This window comes from Nothobranchius furzeri, chromosome 14, assembly GCF_043380555.1.
Source record: "Nothobranchius furzeri strain GRZ-AD chromosome 14, NfurGRZ-RIMD1, whole genome shotgun sequence".
Lineage (NCBI taxonomy): Eukaryota > Metazoa > Chordata > Actinopteri > Cyprinodontiformes > Nothobranchiidae > Nothobranchius > Nothobranchius furzeri.
In genome coordinates, this window is record NC_091754.1 from 1682784 (window position 1) to 1702646 (window position 19863).

General features: G+C 43.6%; 2 long non-coding RNA genes across 2 annotated transcripts in view; one reads left to right on the top strand and one right to left on the bottom strand.

The window, feature by feature from the left end:
- Window positions 1-19863, top strand: part of LOC129164882 (uncharacterized) — a 353025-nt gene that overhangs the window by 180244 nt on the left and 152918 nt on the right. The window lies entirely within an intron of this gene.
- LOC139062721 (uncharacterized) lies at window positions 7133-8656 on the bottom strand. Its single transcript, XR_011516290.1, has 3 exons — window positions 8055-8656; window positions 7752-7776; window positions 7133-7640 (listed from the first exon to the last, which is right to left on the bottom strand). It is a non-coding gene; the product is annotated as an uncharacterized lncRNA (long non-coding RNA).

Sequence of the window (19863 nt, forward strand, 5' to 3'; positions counted from 1 at the left end):
TGAATGAAGGGATTCAAACGAAAAAGGAGCAATTTTGATTGTGCTTGCAACCAGGTTTTGTACAAACACAATGCTCTGTTTCCTGCTGAGTTATAAAGAAGAAAACCAGCAAGACTGAATGAAGAGAAAGAGACAGTTACAGAAAGGAAAAGTCTAGTTTGTGGAATGCAAAAAAAATTTTGTTTGGCGTATTAATTTGCATTAAGAAAAGATTGAAGTGGAGAAACAGGAAGGCAGACTGCTTTGTGGTGCAGAAATAGTGGAAACAATTATGTAATTCACTCATTTTTATGGTCAAAAGCCTAAATGGGCTCATCCACTTGGCCGTTTATCCCCGTGGAAAGGTGACGCATGAGCAGATTTAGGTCTCTGCTGATGAAACTTCAGCATGTGTGTGTTTACAAAAGGCATGAAGAAAGTGAATGACTCAGACGGATCACTATAATTCCAAAGCCAATGCAAATACACCCAGAAAAGATCTAAATATAAACACATAAAATGGAGCTGATTATTAATTTTGTCCCTTCCTGGAGGCCGTAGGAGGAGCTGAAAAACATGCACTGATGCAACACACCTGAGCAGGTAACAATTAGGAGGTTATAAGTGAGGCCTGCAGCACTTCTTCTCTTCTTTCAGCAGCAAATGAAAACATGAACTTCTGCAACAGCAGCTGTTAGATGAATGTGACGCAATATGGAGCTGATTATTGAGGAACAGCTCATTTCATTGTCATATTTATGTACATGTATAAAACGTGTTGCACTTTATTCAGAAGATGATGAATTAAGTTTATAAGATCTCAAACCAACTAGGTTCAAAAGGGATTTATTTTGGGGAAATTTAAGAAGGTTTTTAGTAACAAAAGCTGATTGTGACTGACATCCGTGATGGATGGATTCACTAATATTTAATGGATAAACAAGATTCTCTGGGAAACTCACCAACAGTTTGCACAAGTGATAATTTAGCATTTCATCCTCTTGTTATTTGCTCCTTCAAACAGCACTAGTTTTATTTTTACGGGTGCAAAGATGCCCAAGAAGTGCGGCAGGTTGGAGCAATTAGCACTCGTTAGTCTTATTGCACTGCATAAATTGAAAATGACACAGCAGGGAATGCCGTTAAGGAAAAAAGCAAGGTCTGTTTCCTTAGAGCTGCAGGTCCTTATGGATAAAGAACAAAGGCACGTCCAAAATTAAAACTTCACCATTAACAGAAGGTTCATGAGCACTTCTCTTTACTCATTTGTCTATTATGACTTAATCTGAAAATAAATCTCCACTCATCTTTCAAAACAACAAAAGTGGCTGTTTCCACATTTAATCATTTCTTTTAAATTTTACAGTATTCGTCGGAAGAAATGATCAATTGTATCTTCTCTGACAGGCACGTGCAGAGGGGGGAGCGGAGGGTGCTTGAGCACCTGGCCCTTTTGTCCAAAGTGCCCTTTTTCTGGTCTTTCGTCAGATTTTACCATCCAAAACTGTTATGCTGTGATACATATCAGGCACTAGGACCATGTGAAGGCAGCCGCCTCACGCTGAAGCCTATTTTCCCTTAGACCCGACTACAAGCTCACTGATTGGCTCTGCCGCGTTATGCTAACATGTAATTGGTTGTCTCTGCCGTCGCTCTAACTTGCAGCTATGGAGACGACAGACCCGTGCTGTGGGCAGGAGTCTGTGTTCATCTACCTGCAAGTTTTTATTTTTTTTAATATCAGAGTTTTTGTTTACATGCATTTGAGTCCCTGGCTAGTGTGTGTGGAGCAGTGAGGTAGCTGTCATTTGTTTATTTTTCTCTGGTTGCAGGCACTGGGTTGTTGACAAAAGTCCTTGACAATGGGACATGAGAGAGACTTTTCCTGAAGTGTTGATGAAACTCACAACAAAGAATCACAGTAGATGTTGATATTTCTCACTCTAGATTCTCCGGGTCATAACTTCTGAATTGCTAATCAAATAAAAATAATTCAAATGGTTTCTAAGAGTACATAAAACAAGCTTTCCAACGAGTGTTACATGATGTAATTCATGTTACTCAAAAAATCGCTATTAGAGAGAAACCAGCTTTGAAAGTTGACAGAAAGAAACGAAGCAAACCGCGACGGGAGAGCAGAGAACCAAAGGGAGGAGATAGTCTGATCGTCAGCTTCATTCCAGCATTGTTTATATTTACATTAAATATTTATTTAGCTGAAAATAGTGCAGAATTTTATTAGGTGACTTTTTGTCATGAAACGTTTAGCTTTCACCTTTTATCTGGCTTATTGATATTTGGTAGAAATGTAGCTACAGTTGTGATTTATGAGTGTTATTTTATGTTACCTAATATTTATTTTGCTGTATCCCGTTCTCTGGACCAGAGCGTAGACGTGTGGTCACAGACAGGCTGCAGTCATTAAACTGGTAAACGTACGGCCAGGGGTCACGCTGTTTTCTGAGTGTTTGATTGATTGATTGATTGATTGATACGTTTATTTGAACATAATAATAATAATGCATTGAACTTATATAGCGCTGTTCAAGACACCCAAAGATGCTTTCACACACTGTCACATTCACACACTGCTAGTGATGGTAGGCTGCTTGTAGCCACAGCCGCCCTGGGGAGGTCTGACAGAGGTGAGGCTGTCATTTGGCACCGTCGGCCCCTCTGACCACCACTAACACAGGCAAGTTGGGTGAAGTGTCTTGCCCAGGGACACAACATCTCAGCAGCCGGGGCCTACACCTCAGCTGCCTGGGCCCACACTTCAGCTGCCTGGGCCTCCACCTCAGCTGCCTGGGCCTCCACCTCAGCTGCCTGGGCCTCCACCTCAGCTGCCTGGGCCTCCACCTCAGCTACCTGGGCCTCCACCTCAGCTGCCTGGGCCTCCACCTCAGCTACCTGGGCCTCCAACTCAGCTACCTGGGCCTCCACCTCTGCTGCCTGGGCCTCCACCTCAGCTACCTGGGCCTCCACCTCAGCTGCCTGGGCCTCCACCTCAGCTGCCTGGGCCTCCACCTCAGCTGCCTGGGCCTCCACCTCAGCTACCTGGGCCTCCAACTCAGCTGCCTGGGCCTCAGCCTTGGTTGCCTGGGCTTCCACCTCAGCTGCCTGGGCCTCCATCTCAGCTGCCTTGGTCACCAACACGGCTGCTTGGGCCCCCACCAGCTGTACAGTCTCCGGTAAAGGGCTTCTCATCATTAAATGCTCATAGCACTGTCAACAAAAGGACAAGAAATCCTGCTATTAAAAGTTACAGAGGAACAAGGATCTGCAAGACATTTAATCAGGCTAAAGTAATCTGGGACACTAAAAATAAACCAACAGGGCGTCTATGTGGACACATTAACATTCGCAGTATTTTACCAAAGCATGAGCAAATGGAACATATTCTAAGCAATTCCAATATTTCTATTTTGGGTATCTCTAAATCTTGGCTCACAAGTTCTTCTCCAGAGTCTGCGGTTGTCTTTCCAGAGTACACAGTTTTCAGAAGGGATAGAATTGGAACAAGAAGAGGAGGAATATTTGTGTATGTAAAAAAAAAAAAAACACCTGGATTGCTACTTACTTAGTTCACCAAGAGATGTTAAAATCACTCTTTCCCCAGAAATGTCATTTACGTTGATCTGTTTATATCGCCCTCTTTCTGCAAAGAATATTTTTTACGAACAACTACAGATACTACTTAAATATCATACTATAAATAATAAGTCTAATGAAATAATTGTAATGGGAAATTTTAATGTCAACTGGGACTGTGAAAAGGACAGAAAAACACTCAAGGACATAATGGAGACTCTGAACTTAACTCAACACATTAAACAACCCACAAGAAAAACGAGACACTCTAAAACTAAAATAGATCTGGTTTTCAGTAATAAGGCTGAGCAAATTATTAAATCTTACAATTTTATCACTGGTATTTCAGACCACAATTTTATATTATTTTCTAGAAAACTTATAAAATCATGGGTTAAGAATCACTTTCAAAGTTCATCTAATAGGAGATCCTTTTATGAATTTATACCAAGAAGTCAGCGACAAAATGTAGCAGAAGCATTAGCATCAGTTAACTGGGAGCCTTTATTGTGTAGTGATGATCCACAATTCTGCAGCAGTCACTTCACTGACATTGTCAAGGATGTTATATCAACATACTCCATTAGAGGTCAACAAAAAATAAAGACGGCACCTAATTTGCCCTGGTTAAACAAAGAGTGCAAGAACTTAATGAAAACAAGAGATCAATTACTAAAAGAGTTCCTGAAGACAGCTCTAACTCTGGATAGACAGAGATTCACTTCAATGCGGAACAAAGTTACAAGAACTTTGAGACAGGCCAAAGCAAAAAATTTTTATAAATATAATTGAAAGAGCCAAAGGTAATGGTAAAATCATCTGGCAACACTTAAATAAATTACTTGACCGTCATTCAAACAATAGTAAAAATACAATTGAACTTTATGTAAATAACTCTCTTGTTAGAGAGCCTCTAGCTATTGGCAGTAACCTAAACGATTTCTTTATTTCATCTGTTAAGGAGATCAGTCAGAGCTTTAACTCAGTCGTATGCCCTGACAATGTGAATGATGCTGGTCAAAATTTGTTCACCATCGCTCATATTTCAGGCACTGAAGTTGCTAAACTAATTACAGGTTTAAAACAATCAAAAGCACTTGATGTATATGGTATTAACACTAATTTCCTAAAGGAACACACGGATTTGCTTGTACGTCCAACCACTCAGAATGGAAAATTGCTGCAGTTACACCAATTTTCAAAGCAGGTGTGAAGACTGACATGGCTAATTATCGCCCCATAAGCATACTGCCGGTCGTATCTAAAATAGCTGAGAAATGGTTGGTTAAACTCCTCACTGCTCACCTAGAAAACACCCAACCCTCATTACATCCATTGCAGTTTGGCTTTCGGGCACATCATTCCACAGATACTGCCCTGTGATTGTTAGTGGAGAACTTGAAGAGCTTGCTGGACAAGAGTCGCTGTGTTGGAGCTGTATTTTTAGATCTGAAGAAGGCCTTCAACTCTGTAAACCATCAGATATTGTTGTCCAGATTGACTCAGTTTAATATCTCCAGTCAGGCGCTTAAGTGGTTTGCCTCATATCTCTCACACAGGAAACAGTGTGTGGTGTGGGATGGGGTTAAAACTCCATATTTAGACTGTGATACATGAGTTCCTCAAGGATCTGTTCTTGGGCCTTTATTGTTCTCTCTTTTTATTAATAACTTACCAGAAGTCTGTCCAAATATGTTTGCCCAAATGTATGCGGATGATGCAGTTATATTTACGCAAGCAAACAGTGTCCAGCAGGTGGCAAAAGATCTTACAGCTGCTTTAGCATTAATGCATAGCTGGCTGGAGGACTCATGCCTAATGTTGAACACATCAAAAACTGTCTGTATGTATTTTTCAAAACGCCCCTTAAACTTGAAGCAGTCAAATATATTCCTGGATGGAGTAGAGCTTGATCTAGTACCAGAATTTAAATATCCTGGGATCATTCTAGACCCAACATTATACTTCAAGAGTCATATAAATAAAGTGTCCCAGGTACTTAAATTTAATAATTGAAATTTTACTCATATATGTAATAATCTAAATATGAATGTTGCAAAAACTTATTTTTACTCAATCATCATCTCTCATATGGACTATTGTTTGACATCCTGGTCAAACAATAGTCCATACTACTGTGTGCTGGTCAATGAAGGATGGACTACAGAAAGACACAAATAACAGCTGGGTAGCCCCATTACCCTTCAAGAGTCCACGTCAGCAGCTTCCTAACAACAGGCCTCAGGCACTGAAGCGTCTCAAGTCTCTCATTCACAACTTTGAGAGGAAGCCTGAAATGAAGGAACACTTCCTTAGCTTCATGGAACAGATGTTCAAAAATGGTCATGCAGAGTTGGCTCCTCCGTTGGGTGAGGAGGAAGAGCGATGGTATTTACCAACATTCGGTGTGTACCATCCCAAGAAACCAAAGAAGATCAGAATAGTTTTTGACTCCAGTGCTCGATTCAATGGTGTGTCACTCAACGATGTGCTGTTGACGGGGCCTGACCTGAACAACACACTGCTGGGTGGAAGGAGTTTAGCTGACTGCCCATCCCTAGCAGAGGCATTACAAAAATAATCGTTTACCCCCAGCCCTACTCGTTTCATGCTCGTGTAACCGGGTCACCTTAGTTCCCGGAAGTTATTCTGGTTATACCTGTCATGCCGCTGACAGGGGATCCAGGTGTGTAATCAGAGGGCTGCTATAATTAGGGCAGCTGGGATCTAGCTGCAAACGCTGAATGCTTCGCTTTGGGTGCAGACGTGCGTGCGGCTAAGTGGTGAGTGACCTGGCTTTGCTTCAGTTTAGTTAACGGTTATATTTTTAATTGGTTCCTCTTTACGAAGTGTGAGCAGGACTGAGGGGTGAACAGCCGGAATTTTCATTGGCAAGCGGTCGGCCGATGAGGTACTGGTTTATAACATTCACAGCATTTTTATGGTTCGTTAGAATAGGACTAACAATGCGTGTTTTGTTCACAGACCTTAGCCTGCTACTGTTTTTCCAGTTCATTTTATTAAATCTTTTCTAGTTCTTTTAGTAAACCGTTTACCGGTTTTATCTTGTTATTAATCGTTTTCCTCCAGAGGGGGAAGGAAGTAAACTTGTTTGAGTCGGGTGGTTAAGCGTTAAGCACAGTGCTGTCTCTGGGAGGCTAGTTTCTTTTAGCGTATCCGCTGTAGGGGTTTGTCGGGGGTTTTACTCACTTCTGGGTGACGTGTGTATGCGCTTTAGTTAAAGGGAGCACTGAGTGTTTTTCTTTATATTATTGTCTCTTGTCTCGGGTCCCTACAGCGGCTTTGTGCTTTTAAATAGAAGTTAGATGGCGTTGCGTGTGTAGTCCCAGGGCCAGCATTGTCGTCGCTCCTCCCTCCCGTGTTTTAGAGTTTTTAGTCTACTTTTTATCCCGACCTGGGTTGTCTTCAATAAATCTCCTGTGTTGTATCCTATAAATAAAAATTGTTAAACTTGTGAATAAGCCTCTGCTGTTTTCATCAAGGGTTATTATCACCTACGGTTTTAGGATCTTAAGCATCCAACCCTCTAGGTCACAATTGGCGTTGTTGGCAACTTTTTGAAAAAACAGTAGATGTGCTGTGGAGATACTTTAAAACAGCTGGTTTACTGAATAGATCGGGTGTAGGAGTAGTTTTCTGGAGTTTTTTTTTCTTTCTTCCTTTCCCTCCGTTTTTTTCTCTTCTTTAACTGGAACAGTAGCAGGTTTAGGGTGGAGCCACAAGCCTCACGGAAGGTGGATCAAGGCACAATGGATGCTGAGCTACAGGAGCTACGGAGCAAGCTGCGACGGCTGCAGGAGGAGAATCAACTTCTGCGAGAGACAAATGAGGATAAACAAGACTCACAACCCTCTACATCAGGTGGCACATGTCATGCAGAAAGGGAATCAGCCACAGAACGGATTCTCTACATTCCAAGGGAACGAAAGTGTCCCGTCTTTAGAGGTAATGTTGGTATTGGAGTGACTGATTGGATAGAGGAGGTCCGGGCAAGCCTGAGGGCAAGGTATTTATCTCCTTTGGATCAGGCTTACTTTGTGTATGATCACCTTGAAGGGGAAGCAAAGGAGGAGATTAGATATAGGCCCCGGGCTGAAAGAGAAGACCCTGAATGCATTTTGACTATTTTACAGGAACTGTATGGGTGCTCAAAATCTTACGTGACTCTGCAGGAAGATTTCTTTTCTAGAAAGCAAAAGGAGGGGGAATCATTACAGGAGTTTTCACATGCTCTTTTCTGTCTGATGGAGAAAATAACTGTAAATGCACCTGGTGTTGTGTCTAATGCTGCTGTGCTCTTACGAGATCAATTTACTGAACATGTGCTTGAGCCATCTTTACGTAGAGAGTTAAAAAAGCTCGTTCGGGGAAACCCTACTCTTACATTGCTGGACGTAAGGAAAGAGGCTATACAGTGGGAACAAGAGGGTCAGCCAGCTGATGTAAGAAGTAGAAATAACCACCTGACATCTTTTTGTGCTGTGCAGAACTCCCGAAGTAATAGATCTGCCTCAGAGTCGGTCCCAAGGGCCTCAGACGGTCTGTCAGAGATCAAGGAAATGCTGGTAAAACAGCAGGAACAGATTAACCTGTTGTCTCAAAGTCTGTTGCAGCTACAAGGGCCTCCTGGGTCCCAACATCTAAACTGAGCAGCCCAGATTATCTGCCGACGTTGCCAGAAGCCTGGTCACATAGCCAGGAACTGTCGCCAAAAAAGGGCTACTGCATCACAGCCTGGTAGAGAGGAGATGGTCTCCCACCAGCAGATGGGAAACTAGCCCCTTCTGCTTTGCAGGGCCTCAGGGCAGAAGGAGGGGGATTTGGTCCAAAGATTCCTAGTGTGACAAGTTCTGTGTCAAAACTGGTAGGAGAGTGTCCCACAGTTCTGGTGCAAATGGGGGGTGTTCCACTTCAGTGTCTTCTAGATACTGGTTCTATGGTGACCACTGTTACACAGAGTTTTTTTAACCAACATTGTCAAGGGGCCTTGCAGGCATGTTCTTGGTTGGAGCTTCATGCAGCCAATGGGCTGAGCATCCCTTATGTTGGTTATTTTGAAACTGATCTAGAAGCTTTAGGTAAAGTGGTACCTAGGAGAGGGGTGCTGGTGGTTGAGGATCCCCCGCCCCATTCTTCCCAATTGAAAGTGCCAGGGGTATTGGGCATGAATGTCATCAAGGAGTGTTATGATGAGCTTTTTAAGCAACATGGTGCTGCTCTGTTTGAGCTACCAGGACTCAGTCAGGCTGCTTCTGCGTGGCGTGTGGCTTTTCTAAAATGTCAGGAGGTTTCAGTACAACAAAGTGACTCCAAGATGGGTCTGGTCCGAGTAGGGGGTCGCAAACCAGTATGTGTGCCGGCTGGCACAGTAAAGCTGGTTCCAGCGACGTGCCCGCGAGCCAGGCTTGGCCCTCCATATGGCGTGTTCGTAGAGCCACTTGGAACAAAAGGGGGCATCCCGGGTGGGGGGTGGGGGGGTGGGGGTGGGGGGGGCAGTGGTGTCACAAAGTTTGGTAACAGTGGCTAGAGGCAGCACATATATCCCAGTTATGAACGTGAGTGAAAGGGATGTGTGGTTGCGTCCTCGTACGCCAGTAGGGATGTCTGGTCCAGCCCACATTGTCAGTTTACCAGAAGGGGTGAGGGAGGGGGTTGGATCAGTCCAGGCTACTCTCTCTTCCCAGGTCAGCTCAGTGTCCCAACAGTCAGACAAAATGGTAAATGTTGACTTATCATCTATAAGCAGTGGGGATCAGGAAAGGGTCCGGTCCCTCCTAAGAAAGTATGACAGTGTGTTCTCCGCATATGAAGGGGACCTGGGTTGTACAGATCTGATGGAGCATGAGATCCCTCTGTCGGATGACGTGTCAGTGCGTCAAAGATTTAGGAGAATCCCACCTTCAGAGTATGAGGCAGTAAAAGCACACATCAGACAGCTGTTGGAGAGTCAGGTGATACGTGAGAGCAGTAGCCCCTATGCCTCCCCCATTGTCGTGGTGAAGAAAAAGGACGGGAGTATTCGTCTATGTGTTGACTATAGACAACTGAACAGTAAAACACGTCGTGATGCTTTTCCTCTACCCAGGATTGAGGAGTCTCTGGATGCTCTATCAGGAGTAAAGTGGTTTTCCACCCTCGACTTGGCAAGTGGCTACAATCAGGTACCAGTGGCTGAAGCAGATAAAATGAAAACTGCCTTTTGCACTCCCTTTGGATTGTATGAGTTTAACCGTATGCCCTTTGGTCTGTGCAATGCACCCAGCACATTCCAACGATTGATGGAACGGATGTTTGGGGCCCAGCACTGTCAGTCTCTGTTGTTGTATCTAGATGATGTTGTGATCTTTTCCTCTTCAGTCGATGAGCATCTGCTGCGCTTGGAAGCGGTGCTGGATCGCCTGAGACAAGAAGGGCTAAAGGTGAAGCTCGACAAGTGTGCCTTCTTCAAACAGGAAGTAAAGTACCTGGGCCATGTCATCTCTAGCGAGGGGGTGTCCACGGATCCAGACAAGATCTCTGCTGTAAAGAGCTGGCCTCGTCCAAACAGCCTTACAGAGCTACGATCGTTCCTGGGATTTGCCAGCTACTACAGACGGTTCGTAGAAGGGTTTGCAAAATTGGCAGCTCCACTTCACCAACTTGTAGCCCAGCTACAGCAGTTACGAGGCCAGCGACGGCAACAGCAAGTGGGTAATCATTGGTCCCAAGCATGTGAACAGGGTTTCGAGGAACTAAAAGCCAGACTGGTCAGTGCACCTGTTCTAACATATGCAAATTTCTCCCTGCCTTTTATTCTTGAGATTGATGCCAGTTATGGTGGCCTGGGAGCAGTCCTTTCCCAGGAGCAGGAAGGCAGGGTACGCCCTGTTGCCTTTGCTAGCCGTGGATTAAGACCCACAGAAAGGAACATGTCTAATTACAGTTCCATGAAGCTGGAGTTTTTAGCTTTAAAATGGGCCATGACCGAGAAGTTCAGAGACTATTTGCTGGGTCAACGATGCATTGTGTGGACTGACAATAATCCTCTCAGCCATCTGAACACAGCTAAGCTGGGTGCAACTGAACAGCGCTGGGCAGCACAGCTAGCAGATTTTAACTTCACTATTCGTTACAGATCTGGCCGAACCAATGTGAATGCAGATGCCCTTTCAAGGAAACCTGGGGCCCCCACGGAAGCTGACATTCCCCTTCCAGGAACTCCAGTGCCGGTGCTGAGAGTGCCCAGAGGTATTGACCTGGCTCAACAAGCCATCCAGGCAGCCGTATCAGTTTTTCCGTCCTATTCCCATGATGACCTCAAGGCTCTCCAAGAAGCTGATCCCACCTTAAATACATTTATGGGGTTTTGGAAGACCCAGAAACGCCCAGACCGGGCAGAAAGAGCGAGTCTCTCGCCTCAGGTTTTGGAGCTGTGTCGACAGTGGAGTAAAGTCGTTCAGCTAAATGGTTTGCTCTACCGACAAGCGCAGCGGCCTGAAGGTGGGGAGGATATTAATCAACTGCTACTTCCAGAGACATTGAAGGTGGAGGTCATGAAGCAGCTGCATGAGTACCATGGCCACCAGGGGGTGGAGAGGACTACAGAACTCATCAGAGAGCGATGTTACTGGCCGCTGATGCTGAGAGATATTAAGGAATGGTGCCACCAGTGTGAACGCTGCACCTTAGCAAAAGCCCCTCGTCCTCAGAGTCGGGCACCTATGGGACATGTACTGGCATCAAGACCAAACCAAGTATTGGCGATAGACTTTACACTGCTGGACCCATCTCAGGATGGTGTAGAAAGTGTGCTTGTGATGACTGATGTTTTTTCAAAGTTTACCCAGGCAGTGGCAACCAGGGACCAGCGAGCGGCGACGGTGGCTCAAATACTGGTGCAGGAATGGTTCTACAAGTTTGGTGTTCCAGCAAGACTGCATTCGGACCAAGGCCGTAATTTTGAGAGTGCACTAATCCATCAGCTGTGTGAGCTGTATGGGGTTCAGAAGACACGCACCACACCATAACATCCAGAAGGAAATGGCCAATGTGAAAGGTTCAACAGAACGTTACATGATTTGCTACGCACTCTCCCTATTGAAAAGAAAAGCCGTTGGCCCCAGTATTTACCACAGGTATTGTACTCTTATAATACCACTGTTCACCAGTCTACGGGTGAGTCCCCTCACTTTTTAATGTTTGGTCAGGAACCCTGCTTACCTATTGACTTTCTCCTTGGAAGGGTCCCAGAGATTCAAACGGGTAGAGTGGAGGACTGGGTTCAAGAACACCGCCGTAGACTCCAGGTTGCCCTAAAAGGGGCACAGGATCGTATACAAAAGGCAGCGGATCGTCGTAAAGAGCGCCATGATGGAGAGGGTCTGGCCAGCGAACTGCAGGTACAGCAGTTGGTTTATGTTGAGGACCACAGTAAAAGGGGCAGGACCAAGATCCAGGACAAATGGAGCCCTATGATCCATGTGGTACTGAAGTCCCCGACACCAGGGGGATCAGTGTAAACGGTGGCGCCCCTGGACAACCGACAACGCCATAAGACTGTCCATCGATCTTTGTTGAGGCCGGTCCCTGAGGGGCTCTGTCCTAAGCAGTCCAGGGTGAGAGAGGAGAGCCCTACCCTGGAGGAAGAGGATGAACCAGAGTATGTATTTTTAGTAACCAGAAAATTAGAGGGAAATTCACAGGGTTTGGTGTCCCATGGAGCTACGAGTATAGGTCATCTCGACCTACCTCCACTGGCCCCTGCAACGACCCCCCAAGAGCACGGAGAAAGTACGGCGGTTACACGAAAGTCATCCAGAAAAACAGCTGGCCAGCATTCAAATCCTCATCATCTCCCAAGGAGGGCCGGGGGGACGGCAGATGGGGCTGCTGTCTCTTAGATCACCAGTAGTGGCAGTATTGAAGCAGCAATATTTTGACCGTGGTGCTAGTTTGTTTTCATATCGACGGGCCGCCGATACATTTTCTAGGGGTGGATTGTAACCGGGTCACCTTAGTTCCCGGAAGTTATTCTGGTTATACCTGTCATGCCGCTGACAGGGGATCCAGGTGTGTAATCAGAGGGCTGCTATAATTAGGGCAGCTGGGATCTAGCTGCAAACGCTGAATGCTTCGCTTTGGGTGCAGACGTGCGTGCGGCTAAGTGGTGAGTGACCTGGCTTTGCTTCAGTTTAGTTAACGGTTATATTTTTAATTGGTTCCTCTTTACGAAGGGTGAGCAGGACTGAGGGGTGAACAGCCGGAATTTTCATTGGCAAGCGGTCGGCCGATGAGGTACTGGTTTATAACATTCACAGCATTTTTATGGTTCGTTAGAATAGGACTAACAATGCGTGTTTTGTTCACAGACCTTAGCCTGCTACTGTTTTTCCAGTTCATTTTATTAAATCTTTTCTAGTTCTTTTAGTAAACCGTTTACCGGTTTTATCTTGTTATTAATCGTTTTCCTCCAGAGGGGGAAGGAAGTAAACTTGTTTGAGTCGGGTGGTTAAGCGTTAAGCACAGTGCTGTCTCTGGGAGGCTAGTTTCTTTTAGCGTATCCGCTGTAGGGGTTTGTCGGGGGTTTTACTCACTTCTGGGTGACGTGTGTATGCGCTTTAGTTAAAGGGAGCACTGAGTGTTTTTCTTTATATTATTGTCTCTTGTCTCGGGTCCCTACAGCGGCTTTGTGCTTTTAAATAGAAGTTAGATGGCGTTGCGTGTGTAGTCCCAGGGCCAGCATTGTCGTCGCTCCTCCCTCCCGTGTTTTAGAGTTTTTAGTCTACTTTTTATCCCGACCTGGGTTGTCTTTAATAAATCTCCTGTGTTGTATCCTATAAATAAAAATTGTTAAACTTGTGAATAAGCCTCTGCTGTTTTCATCAAGGGTTATTATCACCTACGGTTTTAGGATCTTAAGCATCCAACCCTCTAGGTCACACTCGTATTCGTCAAAAATGCTTTATCCGTACCGGATACTCGTTTCACTCGTCTGAAACGAGTATCCGGCTCATCCCTACTAAATCACTCAAGAAAAGATTCCCATCTGAACATCTGAGCTGGACACTGCTCAGCGCAGCTCACTGTCAGCGTGTACCTAAGGTACACAGCGAGCTGAAGATGTGGAGAGGGGCTTGGAGCGCGTTGCAGAACCAGAGCGCATGCTGGAAGGTTCCTCCCACTGAAGCAAGACTTGTCACTTAGAAAATGTTCCCTGATGATGAAACTTTGGCTGAATAGTGCTTGTTCCCGTCTCCAATGTGGCGACACATCCAGGAGCCGTCTGAGGACAATCCCAGAATCTCACATCCTCGTCAGCTCAGGAAGCGCCTATGATTACGCACAAGCGTGACCCGTCAACCTGGTCTCACAGTAAGACCGGGTTGGACCTGTTCAGGTTTACGCAGACAATCTTTACATTTAGAATTGACTTACATATGTAAAATTAATGCAGTAAAATATAAAGCATTTTATTTAAATATCCATTCATTATTTTACAAGCACAGAGCCACATCAGATGGATGGAAGAGCCGCATGCGGCACCAGAGCCGCGGGTTGCCGACCCCTGTTCTAGCCTAATTTATTGTCCCCAGCAATTTTTAAACCCCACTCAAGTGTATGGTTATTGTCCCCAGCAATTCTGAAAACAAACTGACGCCCTTGCGTCTGCCCCAACAAAATATTTTTTAAAATCCAATGAACATAGTAGAAAAGAAAAGATATACCAATAAAAAAGAAGTCTTTGTCCAAAGGGAGTAAGAAGAAGCAAGTGCTTATTCAATCCCACCTCCTTGTCTCACATTACTAATTTACTTTACAAGTTACCATCTATACCTACCTACATACATACATACATATTAATATATATATGCAGCTACTAATGAGAGCATTTTGCATTAACATTTTATGGTACTAGTGATAGTAATAATAATAATAATAATAATAATAACAATGACAATAATAACATAAACAACAGCTAAATTATTATGACAATCATAGTTTCCATAACCTCAGAGAACCTCATTTTCATGTCCATTAATTATCATTTTTTATACGGTGATTTAAATGTGTTTATATTTGGACTGTTTGTGTATTTCCTGCAGCCCATTCCACAGTTTCACGCCACATACTGATACACAGAAACTCCTTTTAGTGGTTCTGACCCTAGGCATTTTAAAATTGTTAGTCTGTGGTAAATGGTATCCCTCATCACTCTGGTTGAAGAGCTTTTGAATATTAGGTAGCAATAAGTGCTTACTAGCTTTAAACATGATTTGAGCTGTTTGATAATGAACCAGGTCTTGAAGTTTAATGTATTTTGACAGTAAAAACAAAGAATTTGTATGATCCAGATACCCAGCTTTCTGAATGACACGTATTGCCCTCTTTTGCAATACTGATAGTGGGTGTAGTGCGTTTTTGTAATTGTTTCCCCAAAGCTCTATACAGTAAGTGAAATATGGCAGAACTGATGAACAGTACAGAATATGGAGTGATTTACAGTCAACAGTTGCTTCATTTTATTTATAATTGCAATGTTTTTTGCTGCTTTGGTTTGTATGTGTCTAATGTGGGGCTTCCAACTGAGTTTATTATTCGGTATCACACCCAAAAATTTGATTTCATTAACATTCTCACTTTTTCCATTGTCAATCTTTATACATACTTCTGTTTTGTTTTTACCAAACGTCATTACCTTTCTTTTTTCTATATTCAATGATTATTTATTAGTATTCATCCATTTTTTTAATTTACTTAATTCTTTATTAATAACATTAATTATTTCATTGAGATCATTTCCAGCGTAGAACAAATTTGTATCATCAGCAAATAAGATCATCTTCAGAGTTTTGCAGACTTGAAAAATGTCATTTATACATATATTAAATAGAGCAGGCCCTAATACTGACCCCTGGGGGACACCACAGGCAATCCCCATACTTTCAGAAGTGACATTATCCATTTTCACAAATTGTTGTCTCTTAGATAAGTAATTGGTGATCCAGTCCAGTGCTATTCCCCTAATGCCATACTGTTGTAAATTGTTTATGAGAGTTGAGTGATTTATTGTATCAAAAGCTTTCCTTAAATCTATAAATACTCCAATAGCATATTTACCTTTATCTAATGTCTTAATTATTTCATCGGATGCTTCCATTATTGCAAGTGCTGTCGACCTCTTTTCTCTGAATCCGAACTGACTATGGTTTAGTATTTCGTGTTTATTTAAAAAGTTTTCTAGTTTGATATTGAATAGTTTTTCCAGGATTTTTGAAAATTGAGGAAGAAGTGATACTGGCCTGTAGTTGTTAAATAGATGTTTATTCCCTTGCTTAAAAATTGGTATTACTTTAGCTACTTTCATTTTCTGAGGAAATAAACCAGTTTGGAAGGATACGTTTATGGTTTTAGAATACCATCAATAACTCTTTTAACCAACACCATAGCAATACCATCACAATCAGTGGAGACTTTGTTGTTACATTTAACTGATTGAACTTCCAACTCATCCACTGCTGAGAGGAAGATTGAGTCGGGGTAGTTTGTTTTTATCAATGGTTCACTTATTGTCTGTCTTTTTTGGCTTGGTATATTTGCTGCTAGCTCTGGGCCTACATTCACAAAATATTCATTCATTCTTTTAACTACTTTTATTTTATCATAAATATCACTTTGATTATCAGTAAAATATTCAGGGTATAGTATTTTCTTAGTCCCATCATTCCTTAATTTGTTTAGTATATCCCAGTTACCTTTTAAGTTATTCTTATTTTAATTTAGGATTTTTCGGTAATATATCTTTTTACCAGTTATTATTTCAGTTAATTTATTTTTGCAAACTTTATATCTGGCGGCGCGTGCACACGCAGCAGCTTCTCTCTCTCTCTCTCTCTCTCTCTCTCTCTCTCTCTCTCTCTCTCTCTCTCTATCTCTCTCTATCTCTCTCTCTCTCTCTCTCTCTCTCTCTCTCTCTCTCTCTCTCTCTCTCTCTCTCTCTCTCTCTCTCTCTCTCTCTCTCTCTCTCTCTCTCTCTCTCTCTCTCTCTCTCTCTCTCTCTCTCTCTCTCTCTCTCCCTCCCTCTCCCCCCCAAACTTTTTTTTCCCTTTTCCTCTTTTTTTTAAAAAATTTTTTTTCGGTATGTCCATGTCACGCCTATCTGTCTGCAAGTGTGTATACGACCGAACATCTTTGCTCGACATCGGCAGGAACAATGTTTTTAAGTTAAACTCTGTGGACGCCGTAGAGCTGAGAAATCTGGGTCTGCTCCGGAGGACTATTAAATCACCGACTGCCACTCCTGCTCCTCGCCCACAATGGAGGCGCCTCAAGCGACGTGAGAGAAAGCAGAAGAGGGGAAAGCGCGGCGGCATCCGAGCTAGGCTAGTAGCTAGCCCACATAAACCCGCTATCCCCTCCATCGTCCTGGCCAACGTACGCTCGCTAGGAAATAAACTGGACGACATTCGATTACGACGTTCATCTCAGAGGAATGTAAAGGACTGTTGTGTTTTTATATTTGATGGAAACATGGCTCAGTGACAGTGTCCCGGACCGTGCCATTCAGCTCGACCAGCTAACCTGCTACCGTGCTGACCGAGATATTGGCTGGGGAGGTAAGGCCCGCGGGGGTGGACTCTATGTTTACATCAATGACGCCTGGTGTCACGATGCTGTCGCGGTCTGCAAACAATGCTCGCCTGCACTGGAGCTTATGGTTGTTAAGTGTCGGCCATTCTATCTACCAAGGGAATACTCAGCCATACTACTGTGTGCTGTGCAGTGTTGCCAGATCCAAAATCCCACAATATCGTACAGAGAGGCCTAAATTATCGTTTTTCAGTACAAATTATTGTACATCAGCGGTTCCCAAACTTATTTAGCCGCGCACCCCCTTCTATGTCCCGACCATGTCGACGCACCCCCCCACCCCCACCCCACCCCCCACCCCCACATCGGGGCATGTCTCTCTCTCTCTCTCTCTCTCTCTCTCTCTCTCTCTCTCTCTCTCTCTCTCTCTCTCTCTCTCTCTCTCTCTCTCTCTCTCTCTCTCTCTCTCTCTCTCTATATATATATATATATATATATATATATATATATATATATATATATATATATATATATATATATATATATATATATATCAGATGTCAAGCTAAACAGACAGGGTTAAAAAAATTCCCCATCACTTTCATTTTTTAAATAGTAATTAATAAACATTCGATACCATTACAATTTCCTTTGATTTAATTTTAAATAAATATTTAGAGTGCCCAGGTAGCACATAAACAATGCAATTTAACGGTTTTCTTAAAGTAGGAACGTTTAACCTGTGCGGCCAGAGCGCTCTCCTTCCTTCTGCTCTGCGTAAACCTGAGCTGATCACCTACTTGTGTGTAATCAAATGTCTATAGGGGACAAGATATAGCCATGATGTTCACTTTTACCTCAGACCGACTTATTGCTGTTTTATGGTGTGGCTGAATCTGCGATCCGCTGTCATGCGGACTGGAATAACAAATGCTGCAGTAACATAAGATGTGGTCAGGTTCATGAGGAGTCACTGGCTGGAGCGGACCCGACTCATCCCAGAAGCTAATATCTTAATTTGACCTTGAATGAAAAATAACCTCTTAAAAGTTTTTGTCACGGTGGAGGCAGCGTTCTTTTCTGCCTTCAGTCTGACGGCGCGCCGGAGTTAAAGCAGCGTGTGCGCTTATTGAATCTGTGTGCGTGTGTGTGTGCGCACGCGGCACAGCCGCTCAAGTCACCGCGTCTCGTTATTGGCGCTATTTAAACCAATGTTGTAAAATGACTTCTGCCCAGCCCAGATGTGCTCACATGTGCACCCGTGAGCCGTGGTTCCGTTGGAACACGTCTGACCTCTGACAGACGCACTCTGAACTTCAGATCTTCAGCGCGCTGTCAATAGCCTGAATGGGAATCATTTCTTGATTTATTTAGTTACATCCACAATGTTCTGTGTGTGAGGTTTACAACGTCAGAACACCTGCATGAGACAGGTGTTAATTACAATCTGCCAGAATGACTCGCCACCTTCAGATTCCTCCAACACCGTTAAAAATGATCAAATACAGAACATATCGGCGTGCGCAGGCCAGAGTGCTGAAGCTCGGCGCATTGTTATTATGAAGCTAGGGCACATGTGGAGGACACGCGCGTGCGCGCAAAAATATACTTGTTTTCAATTACATTTATTGTGCCCACTTACTTTTTCTTTGGCCCACCCACAAATGAGTTTCTACGCTAATGGTGACATATGACCATAGACTGTACATACAGACTTCAGCATATGACAGACTTCTCTGAGCTCCGCAGCCATTACACTTTTCACCTCGTGCACCCCCTAGCGGCAGCTCGCGCACCCCCAGGGGTGCGCGCACCACACTTTGGGAATCCCTGTTGTACATTATAAATTTGATAATAACGTTCTATAAACGACTTCTCACTCCAATATAATATAACAAAGAAGGTGTTTTATATTGCCCTGTTTAAACAAACATCTTTAAAACCAGTAATATAATGCCTATAAACGTGCCACATTATATAACCTTACAGTTTCTTGCGAGAGTAGGCCCTATCGATGTGATTGGGCTATTTATTGTACAGATCCAGAGTCAGTTTTTGTAATAGACACAATAGCATAAACCTGTAAGCACTGAGGTGAAATCGAAAATTATGTAATGGACTTGGGAAAGCCACAGCAAAAGACGGTGTTACTAGATGCAATGTGAAATTATCGTACATTTGAGGATTTTTGAAACTATTGATCGTACATCGTACAGAGCCCAAAATTATGGTACAAATACGATAATTATCGTACATCTGGCAACACTGGTGCTGTGTACATCCCTCCCTCCTCCAATGACAACAACAGGAGTGTGGCACTGAATGAACTGTACCAGCGCATCAGTGAGCAGCAGACAGCCCATCCTGATGCCTTTCTCATCTTGGCTGGGGATTTCAACCATGCAGACCTAAAGTGCATGTTTCCAAAAATACAGCAACACATTGACTTTCCAACAAGAGGAAATAACACACTGGACTGTGTTTACACCACCCAGAGAGGAGCTTACAAAGCTTTCCCCCTCCCCCACCTTGGTGCCTCAGACCACATTACTGTCATGCTAATGCCTGCTTACAGACCACTCGTTAGTCACCAAACCGGTTTGTAAGCAAATACAAGTGTGGCCAGAAGGGTCTTCAGAGGCTTTACAGAACTGTTTTAGCTCCACGGACTGGAACATGTTTAAGCAGGCTGCCACCTGCTTAAAC